The following is an 11,885-nucleotide window of genomic DNA, read 5'->3' as shown; positions in this document are numbered from 1 at the left end:
TCATTCCTACTTGGCAATGGCCCTCAGCATCTCCCCCCTTCTGATTAATTAAACAACAAGCAATGTGGCTTAAGGACCGTGCCTGGTAGGTTGGCCAATTCAACATATGGTTCTTACCCGTCATGGGAAAACTGACCTTTAGGCGTCAGCCTCCTGTCTTAGGTTGATACCACTGCAATCAGATCAACCCGTCACTGACTACCAGTCCAGCATTCAGCCATGCTTGTGGATAGGCCTATGCACCAGTGGGGGGGGGTGAGGTTCTTGCCTCACCTCTGTTGGCCCCCAAATTTAGCCTTGGTGCCAGTTGGGGGGGTGAGGTTCTTTGCCTCACCTCTGTTGGCCCCCAAATTTTAGACCATCACTAGTAGAAGGGAGGAAGATATAGAAATGCCACGACACCAAGCCAATTGACGGCTCCTTTGGAAAAATTGCGTCACTGGTGACACCATCAGCAAAGATATGCCAGCATTACCACAATTAACATGGGGTGCGCTATCAAGGAAATTGCATCACTGGTGACACCATCAGCAAAGATATGCCAGCAGTACTACAATTCGCTGCATCAGACGATATTTCACAATGCATGCAACTGATATATAGTCCAGGCAAGTTCTGTAGGCAGTTCAAATCGGAGGAGTCTATCAATATGTCCATTTCCTCCCAAAGTAAATCAAGTCCTTGATTGAGCATTACTTGTTGAGTTATATTCATTGATGCATCAGTTTATACAGTTTACTGTGATAGCTATCATAGAAACTGTAGTTTGGTTTTATCTTAGTCTTCACCTGCACTGGGATGGAGATGGGAATTCTGGCAATGATGCTAAAGAGACATTATCCTGAACAGAATTATTAAATATAATGAAAAGGAAAGGTGAAAGTAAACAAACAGATCTGTTAACCTCCTTTAAAAACAATCCTTAACAGCTGTTTACCTAATTTAAATTGGTAAACAAACAGATCTGTTAACCACCTTTAAAAACAATCCTTAACAGCTGTTTACCTAATTTAAATTAAACCATTTAAATCACGTGAATAAAAAAAAAATTCAGATCCATTTTTTCATGAGCGCTCCTCATATAAGAAATATGGACATACACACATACAGACATACAACACAAAATAGAAGTGTGCACACATAAGACAATAAAGGCCTTGTAGCTATACCTAGGTGAAATCTCCATTGCAATGTTTAAAAACTCCACAGTCAAAAAATAAAACACAGTCAAAAAATAAAACTGATCAGAAAAACATTAACCTAGGTTTGTATGAGCTCAAAAATAAAATAGAACTTTATGATGTGGGAAAAATGCAATAATAAAATAGATATTGAAAAAAGCACCCTGGTTAATCACTGTTGCAGATGTAAGAATAGCCAAGCTGGAGCTCTGGATATCAGCTGTTATGGATTTGAGTCAAATCATCTTCTTTTTCTGTAGAAATTGCTTTAGTTAATCTCTCTGGAATCCAAATCGGCTGCTGTTCTCCCTGTGGAAAAACACAGACAGAGCCCCGACTCCAGACTATAACTGGGTCAGGACCTTTCCATTGTCCTGTTAGAATATCTTTCCAAAGTACCTTAGGCTTATGTACATTTTTTGGATACATATGTCTTTCCGCAGCACTAAGTCCTGATGAATCCAAATTTAGAAAGTTTAGAGTAAAAAGGGTTATTTTAAGTTTATCTTTGGGGGATATATACCCCTTTCCAATTCCCTCTTTTTGTTTAATAAGTACGTTTTAATAGTTTGATGAGCTCTTTCAACTATGCCTTGTCCCTGTGGATTGTATGGGATTCCTGTTATATGAGTAATACCAAATGATGAGCAAAATTGTTTAAAAGAGGTAGAAGTATAACCAGGACCATTATCTGTTTTTAACTGTTTAGGAACGCCCACAGTGGCAAAATTTTGTAAGCAATAAGCTATAACATCTTTAGTTTTTTCTCCGGCATGAAGGGAGCCCATCAAGAATCCAGAAGAAGTATCAACTGTAACATGCAAATATTTTAATTTTCCAAATTCTGGCAAGTGTGTGACCTCCATCTGCCAAATATGGTTAGGTATCAGTCCTCTAGGATTGACTCCAAGATTAACTTGTGGTAAAAATGTCACACAATTTTTACATTGTTTTATTATATGCCTGGCTTGTTTCTTAGTTATTTTAAAACGCTTTTGTAAAGTATTAGCATTAACATGAAACCTTTTATGAAAATTTGTAGCTTCTTCTAGTGTAGAGAAAATATGTACGTCATGTGTAGTTTTATCTGCTAAATCATTGCCCAAACTAAGGGCTCCAGGCAATCCTGTATGTGCCCTAATATGTCCTATAAAGAATGGATCTTTTCTGTCCCAGATTAGACTTTGTATAGTGGAAAACAAAGAGAAAACAGTAGAGGAAGGGGAAATCCTACCAGCATCTTCAAGGGATATAATAGCATTAACTATATACTGACTATCAGAAAATAAATTAAATACAGAATCTTTGAACATCACAAAAGCTTGTAAAACTGCATTAAGCTCTACCTTTTTTTTTTAAAGGAGGGGGGAGTATGATATTTCTTTTTTATTTTATTTTTATTTTTTTAAGAGAGAGTGAGAGAGAGTGAGAGAGGGGAGAGAGAGAGAGAGAGAGAACTTTTAATATTCATTTTTTAGTTCTCGGCGGACACAACATCTTTGTTGGTATGTGGTGCTGAGGATCGAACCCGGGCCGCACGCATGCCAGGCGAGCGCGCTACCGCTTGAGCTACATCCCCAGCCCAAGCTCTACCTTTTGAGCTGATTGTTTGGGTACTAAAAATGTAAAAGTTTGATCAGGGGTAACTACGGCTGCTGTACCATTGTTTGACCCATCAGTGAATATATTTGGAGCATTCATGATAGGTGTTTTTCTTGTCATTTTAGGAAAAACTACAGGATGCTTAGACCAAAAAGACAACAAAGGATTCGATGGTAAATGATTATCAAATGAAACATTAGATTTACACATGATTATTGCCCAAGTATTTAACTCATTAGCTAACTCATCAATTTGATCCATAGTATATGGAGTAATAATTTTATTGGGAGAAATTCCAAACACTCCCTTTGCTGTTTTTATTCCTTTGAGTATTAATTGTCCTACAGCCTCAGGATATCTAGTAAGAATAGTGTTAGGAGAATAAGATAAATGTATCCACAATAATGGACCTTCTTGCCAAAATACTCCTGTAGGAATATTTTTTGTTGGTAGTACAATAAATAATAAAGGCAAACTTATATCAATTCTATCTAGATGCATATTTTCCATATATGTTTCAATAATTTTTAATGCCTTTCTAGCTTTAGGAGTTAACATTCGGGGTGAATTTGGATCTGATGGACCTTTTAGGATATCAAATAAAGGTTCTAGCTCTCCTGTTGGTATGCCTAGATAAGGCCTTATCCAATTTATGTCTCCCAATAACTTTTGAAAGTCATTAAGTGATTTGAGTTGATCTACTCGTATTTGAATTTTTGGTGGACGGACCATGGTTGAGGATAATAGAACTCCTAAATAATTAATTGGAAAATTTAATTGTACTTTATCTATTCCTATCTCTAGATTATAATTTTTTAACAAGTTTGTAAGTGTGGCATAACATTCCAGCAATGTGTTTTTATCTTTATGTGCCAATAATACATCATCCATATAGTGAAATATTTGCAGTTCAGGATTTTGATTTCTAAGTGGCTGGATTGCTTTATTAACATAGATTTGACACATAGTTGGACTGTTAGACATCCCTTGATGGAGTACTTTCCATTCATATCTTTGATCAGGACCTTCATGATTTAATGCAGGGATAGTAAATGCAAAACGTGGACTATCCTCGGGATGAATTGGAATCGAAAAAAAACAATCTTTAATATCTATAGCTAAAACATGCCATGTTTTTGGTAAAGCAGACAAGTGAGGAATCCCTGATTGAGCAGGTCCCATAATAACCATCTCATTATTAATGGCTCTTAAATCTTGCAATAATCTCCATTTACCCGATTTCTTTTTGATGACAAAAATGGGAGTATTATGGGGAGATATGGAAGGTTGTATATGTCCTTCCACTAATTGTTGTTTGACCAGATCATGGGCTACTTGTATCTTTTCTTTAGTCAGGGGCCACTGAGGAACCCACACTGGTCTTTCTGATTTCCAAGTAATTTTGATTGTCTCAGTGGCCCTTTCTGAAAATCCAACCCATGTCTGTCTGTTCCTTGATCTATTTGAATTGGTGCTGCTATACCTTGTTCTTGTTTTCCTAATCTTTTTTCTTTCCTAACACCTTGTCTAGCCCTAGTAGTGGGCGCATTAGGATTGATGTTATTTGTTAACATCAAACCTAGTTGATCTAGGACATCTCGTCCCGTACGGGCCACCAAATGCCAATGTCTTGGCTGGGCACAGACTCACGAGCCACCACACACCTTGTAGATTCAAACAGCAATTCTTTATTCCCGAACTCACACCGGCCTCTACACGCACGTTCTGGGGAAATCCAAGTTCTGCCGCTGCCCAATTCACCTACTCCACGAGGCTTTTTTCTCCAATACTTTCTGAATCTCATGAGAACTCAAAGGGAACTCAAGCAGCAGGAATGCCCTATTCCCAGCAGCAATAATCTTCAACATCCAACTTCCCTAAAACCCATATTGTCTTAAACTGGGAACGCCTTAAACTTGTCTTACACCGGGAAAGCCCTAAACCCAAGGAGCGGGATACTTCTTCAAACCTGCAGGATACACCCTAATCCTGGATCCACCCTGGTCCTTGAGCAGGGTCACCTTTCTCAAACACACATGCAATGTCACAGCGAATTTCCAAGGCAAGTCCATTTAACATGGGGTACGCTGGCAAGGAAATTTCGATCCGTCATTCCTACTTGGCAATGGCCCTCAGCATCTTTCTTCCTAGACTTTACTGTTAGGATGATTTCCAAGCATCTGATGCCCTATCCTTCCAGTGTGGAGGGGTCTCTGCAGACTCTACTATCTCATCTACCCTACTGCTTGCTTTCAAAAGCTTCATTATGACAATCATTGTTTTCCTTTTTTCTGGAAATCTTTTAATAAGAAATCTACCATCAGCTTTTAGCTCATTATTTCATGATATAAACTTACCCTTGGATATTCTTTATGGAACTTTAAAAATATTAATTTTTTGTCTTTAAAACAAACCTCACATATCCCCTTTGCAGCTACTTGCTACTTTTACAAGGGGCAGGGCAGGAACTAAAATCTTAAAATCTTGACATTGGAAGAGATCTTCAAAGGCATCCATTTTAGCTTTCCATCTGATTGATACCTTATCAAATCCCAAGGTAATTCATCAGTCACGTTTTTTAGTAGCTCTCCATTGGTTTCTTGGGCCAAAACCTTCAATTCATTCGTTTATATATTCATTCACTCATTCCTTCAGTCTGTTCAGTTACTGAACATCTACCTTTAGCCAGTCACAGGGTATGTGTGTGTTTGAGTGTGTGTGTTTGTGTGTGTGTGTGTGTGTGTGTGTGTGTGTGTGAGAGAGAGAGAGAGAGAGAGAGAGAGAGAGAGAGAGTAAGAGAGTAAGAGAGAGCGAGAATGAATACCATCAAGCACATTACTGTCCATTGGGAGCTGCTAGCCTAGTGGGAGATAGAGCAATCACCATTCTTAGCTAAGGAGCTAAGGGATGAGCAGTAGTCAGGAGAATGTCTCATTTCCTCTGCTGACTGAAGTTGTGGGGGAACTCTTTTTGCCATTCCAATTAATACCAACTTTCTTGTCCATCACCAGATTTTTAGCTACCCTAAAAAGAGAGAAGAAATTCCACATCTGCCTTTTTCCTTTGCTTATCCATGACTTGTTCTTGGTGTCATCTTTCTACATGGAAATCTTAGTTTGTTACTTCCCTATTTATAGGCTGCCTATTTTATACTCCATAGACTTAGTATCTAACTCCTTAGCATAACTTACAAAGCCCTCGGACTTTGGCATTCATACTTCCCTCTCTGTCTCATTACACACCATTTTCCATCAGGTACTCAGTGTCCCAAAATTTTGTGCAGTTTCTTGGCTATACCATACTTACTATATTTATATTGCTGCCTGCAGTGACTACTGCTCTTCCTGGTAAACTCTGGGGGCATGAATACCTGATAGAAAATGGTGTATAAGGAGGAATAAATCACACCTTTAGTTTTCCTCTTCTAGTAAGATGTACTCTGGCTTGTTGGCTGCTTCTATACCTCATATATCCCCACCACTGCTCATGTGAAGATCATTGGGTACTCCAGACCAAGTTTTATCTTCAGCTTAATAAGAGAACCTGGCACGGAGTGAGAAGTGAATAAATATCTGTAGGATGAATAGATGAGTGAATAAATGAAGACAAGTGTTCTGTAGAGTGTTTTTCAGTTTAAATCTTCTTTGGGCCTCTCAGAATGCTAGTTATATGACTCCTACCATTTTTTGACCATAGTGTCCTACAAATCCAGGACCATGCACACTGGCTTATCCATTGCTAGACAGCTGCTTGAAACTGTCATTGAATAGTCTACCAAACAGTGAAAAAGGTCCTTCAGGGGTTTTGGACAGCTCATCACCATCTCCCATCCTGTAGCCTCTGCTGCCAAGATAAATAAGCATCTACTTTGTTTCATCAGAACTCTGATCAAGAGAAGAGATTGCACAGAATGAAAATGCTTCTTCCCTGATCTTCTAAACCAGAACACTAGTAAAATGAGGAAAATTGGTACTTGAATGGGTTCCTGTATCATTAGGCAGATCTTTGAATGATTCATCTACAAACTCAAGCAATTGATAAGGACAGTTAGTGATTATTTATTATCTTCAGTTAGTTTGTTTTATGGGTGCATTTTTGGTTCTAAATTATACATTTATCACCTTCTTTCCAGAGCCCCCTTTTACACATTTATATCAATTAGCAGTGAAAGTACACATAGAGAATTTATATGAACTTCGTCTGTCTACCATCTCTTCTTGTTCCTTTTTCATGGATCTTAAATTTATGATCAGAAATCAGCATTTTAGTTTTAATTAGTTATAAACCTCTGCCTGAAATTGGTCATTTGAGATGATATACAATTTATTGCAGTATTATTGAATATAGTTTACATATGGAAAAGGTATCTTTTTTAGCTGTGTATAAGTCAGTGAGTGTTGATAAAATTTTATAGTTTGTAACCCCAACTGAAATCAAAATAATAGAATTTTCTGTCACTCTGTCCTCCTTTGTAGTTAATATCCTCCCTGCATTGCCAGTCTGTGGCAACCACTGATTGATTTCTGTCCTTATTTTTTTCCATGGAATTTCATGCTAATTGGATCAAAGTTTGCAACCTTTTGAGTCCAGCTTATTTAACATAATATTTCTAAGAATAATCCATGGCATTGCATTTATACATTTTGCTACCTTTAATTGTTGAGTAGAGTTCTACTATATGGATGTACTATAATTTGTGTATCCATTTACCAGTTGGAAGATATTTGGAATGTTTTCAGTTTTTGATGGTCATGCATAAAGTTGCTATAAATACTTAAGTTTAGATTTTTGTGTAGACATATCTTTTTTTTCTCTTAGGTAAATACATAGGAGTTTGATGGCTAGATTTTATGACAAGAGTGTTTATTACCCTTTTAAGAAATTGCCAAACTGTTTTTCAAAGTGACCATACCATTTTGATTCCTAATACCAACATATAAGGTTCTACTTGATCCGTATATTCACTGATATTGTTATTGTCTGTCTTTCAATTTTTTAGCCCAGGGTTGGGGCAATAGCTCAGTGGTAGTGTGTTTGCCTAACATGTAAGGCCCTGGGTTTGATCCCTTGTTAAAAAAAAAAAAAGCTAAGAAATGGCTTTTACACATGCTAAGAAAACACTGTGCCACTGAGCTACAGCTCCGGCCCACCAAGAAATTCTTATGGGCAGATAGGGAAATTTTATTCTGCATTTTTCCTAAAATGAATAATGAATTTGAGCAATTTAACATTGTTTTGATTGGCAGGGTTTTAAAAATTATAAAGTTTTGAGGGTCTTTTAAAAATATCTGGATATCAGTTCTTCATCAATAAGTGTTTTGTAAATGTTTTTCCCAGTTTGTGACTTGTCTTTCCATTTTCAAATTAAAAATTTCAAAGAACAGAAGTTTTAAGCTTTGGATGAAGTTCTGTTTTTCAGGATTTTTTTTTAATGGTTCATGATTTTTCTGTCCTATCTGAGAAATTATTGCCTGACCCAAGATCACAGAGATTTACTTTTTTCTCTGGAAGTTTTATAATGTTAGGGTTTACATTTCAGTCTATGACCCTTTTAAAGTTTTTATATATAGTGTGATATATGGATTGAAGTTCATTTTTTAAATATACATATACCCAGTTATTCCAGCATTATTTGTTGAAAAGACTAAAAAGATTACCTTTTGTCTATTGAATTAACTTGACACTGTAAAAAATTAATTGACCATATATGTGTGGATCAATTGCTGGACTCTAGTCTGTTCCATCTATCTGTGTTTATCCTTTTGCCAATACCATACTATCTTGAATATTGTAGTTTATAGAATAGTTTGTTTGGGATCTAACCCAGGGGTCCTTTACTACTGAAATACATCCCCAACCCTTTTTACTTTTTATTTTGAGGCAGGGTTGCACTAAGTTGCTGAGGTTCTTGGTAAGTTGCTGAGGCTGGCCTTGAACTTGCAATTCTCCTATCTCAGCCTCCTCAGTCCCTGGGATAATAGGCTTGAGCCACTGCACCCAGTTTATAGTATGTTTTGAAATTAATTGACATGAATGCTCCCAACTTTATTTTTCTTCTGCAAAATTGTTTGGGTCATTCTGCTTTTCCATATAACTTTTAGAATCATCTGGCATATTTCTTTTAAAAGCCTTCTGTGATTTTATTTGGGGTGAATTAGATCCTGTATATAAATTTGGGGGAGAATTAACATACAGTAGTCCTAACTGGGCATGGTGGTGCATACCTGTAATCCCAGTGGCTCAGGAGGCTGATGCAGGAAGATTGTGAGTTCAGAGCCAGCTTCAGCAATAGCAAATGTGCTAAGCAACTCAGATCCTATCTCTAAATAAAATACAAAATAGGGCTGGGGATGTGGCTCAGTGGTTCAGTGGTCAAGTGCCCTGAGCTCAATCACTGGTACCCCCCTCCCAAATACAGTAGTCCCCCTTAATCCACAAGAGTTACATTCTAAAAAGAAACCACAGGTAGTACTCAACTGTATACATACTATGCTTTTTCTTGTACATACATGTACCTGTGATAAAGTTTAATTTATAAGTTAGGTACAATATGAGATTAACAACAATAATAATAAAATAGAGCAATTAAAACAATAGATTATAATAAAAGTTATGCAAATGTGGTTCTTCTCTCAAAATATTATACTGTACTCACTTTATTCTTCTGGTAATGTGAGATGATGCAATGCGTATAAAATGAGATGAAGTGAGATAAATGACAAAGGCATTGTGACAGCATTAGGCTATCATTGACCTTCTTGCTGATACCTCAGAAGAAGGATGGATTATCAAGTCATGATCATGCCTTAACCATGGATAACTGAAACAACAGAAAGAGAAACCATGAATGAGGGGAGACAACTATATTTATGATATCGAGTCCTCAAATCCACAAACAAAGTATATCTCTCTGTTTAGGTCTTTCATATCTCTTGTCAGTATTTTTCATACATCCTAACAATATATTGTTAGATTGAATCCTGAGTATTGCATGCTTCTTTAAAAAATTTAATTCCTTGGGAAAATAAACAAAGAGAGAAATGAATTACAGTAGATGGGGTAGAGAGAGAAGTTGGGAGGGGAGGGAGGGGGAGGGGGGATAGTAGGGGATAGGAAAGGTAGCAGAATACAAAAATTACTATTAGGGCACTATGTAAAATTGTGGATGTGTAACTGACGTGATTCTGCAATCTGCATTTGGGGTAAAATTGGGGGTTCATAACCCACTTCAATCTAATGTATGAAATATAATATGTCAAGAGCTTTGTAATGTTGTGAACAACCAATAAAAATAAATAAATAAATAAATAAATAGATATTTGACCTTAAAAAAAATAAAAAAAAATAAAATAAAAATTAATTCCTCATTTGTTCACTGCCATATAAAAATAATTGGTTTTTATTTTTCATTTTATTTAATTTTATTGGTACCACAGATTGAACCCAGGGGCACATAGCTACTGAGCCACATCCTCAGCCCTCTTTATTTATTTATTTATTTATTTTATTTTGAGACAGGCTCTTGCAAAGTTGCCTAGTGCCTCACTAAGTTGCTAAGGTTGGCTTTGAACTTGGAGTCCTCCTGCCACAGCCTCTTGAGCCTCTGGAATTATATAGGTGTGTGCCACCATGCCTGGCTATTAATTTTTTTTTTAGAGAGAGAGAGAGAGGAGAAAGAGAGAGAATTTTAATATTTATTTTTTAGTTTTTGGTGGACACAACATCTTTGTATGTGGTGCTGAGGATCGAACTCGGGCTGCACGCATGCCAGGCGAGCGCGCTACCGCTTGAGCCACATCCCCAGCCCCTGGCTATTAATTTTTATATATTGATTTTATATTCTCCAACTTTGATAAGGTCAGTAATTAGGTCTATTAGTTTTTGGAGATTCTTTTGGACTGTCTATATTGATAATTATGTTTTCTATGAATAAACAGTTTTGCTCCTCTCTAATCTATATAAATATTTATTTCTTTTCTGTAATTTACATTTTAGCTAGGACTTCTGTCCTGGTTAATGTTGGATTGGAGTGGGAAGAGTGAATTCCTTGTGTATGAATGGGTTCTTTGCCTGTTCCTAATCTTAGTGGGTAATCATTTAGTCTTTCACCAGTATATACTAATTAGCCATAGGTTTTTCATAGATACCCTTTATCAGACTGAAGAAGTTCCCTTCAATTTCTAGTTATTTGTGGGTGTGTGTATGTGTGCTTAATCACGAATGTCTGCTGCATATATCACACACCTTTTCTGCATCTATAGATATACACAATTTTTTTTGGTTAGGCTGTTGATATTGTGGGTGGTATTGTGTTTATGTGTGTTGAATCTACCTTGCATTCCTAGACTAAATTATATGTGACTAATATATATTATTCTGTTGTATTTTATGGGCAGAAATTTTGGATAGATGACATGAAGTAGATGGCAATTCCTTAACCATGTGTTTGTTGCATAGGTCATATTCTCTTCCATCCTAGTTAGGGAAAGTGCTCATCTTCTTGCCTGTCATGTAATATACTTTTGCTTCATCTTCATTTGATCTTTAGGTCATCACAAAAGAGCCAGGGAGAAGGTTACAAAGATAGTGTATAATATGCAGTGTATACATTTATCTCATTTATTAATGGGAAATTGAGGTGCATCAGGTAATTTGTACCACCCAAGTCTTGAAGTTAGTAAAAGGCAAAGTTAGTATTTAAGTTGCAGACTTTTTGTAAAAAATCCAGTATTAATCCAGTTTATACTGTTTCCTTTCTCTGAAAGTGAGTGGATGTACGTGTGCATTTGTGTGTGTGTATGTGTGTGTGTGTGTGTGTGTGTAACAGAGAAAGACAGATTTGGAAAGAGAAACAGTTTTATAGATTGCCATCTATGCATCTGGGCTTTTAGGTACCTTTGGAAATCAGCTATGATATTTACTTGTGACACATTTGTGTCTCTGTTCTACATTTGTAAAAATTGAAATGTAAAATATTAACATTTTTGCTTTATACATGCAGTATGCTCAATATAACAGTGTTTTACTATCATTATTGATTTTCTACCATTAAATGCATTTGATAACTGCAAATAATTAATTTGGTTTTTTGAAAAATGTCAA

The 11,885-nt window shown here is 36.5% G+C and overlaps 1 protein-coding gene across 7 annotated transcripts in view; it reads left to right on the top strand.

Annotated features, from left to right (window-relative positions):
• The window catches only part of ATP11C (ATPase phospholipid transporting 11C (ATP11C blood group)), a 189,413-nt gene that overhangs the window by 36,383 nt on the left and 141,145 nt on the right, over positions 1 to 11,885 (top strand). The window lies entirely within an intron of this gene.

The sequence above is a fragment of the Spermophilus citellus genome, assembly GCF_964194105.1.
Source record: "Spermophilus citellus genome assembly, chromosome: X".
NCBI classification, from domain to species: Eukaryota; Metazoa; Chordata; class Mammalia; order Rodentia; family Sciuridae; genus Spermophilus; species Spermophilus citellus.
Note: the sequence above shows the minus strand (reverse complement) of the source record. Positions and strands in the feature narration are given on the sequence as shown.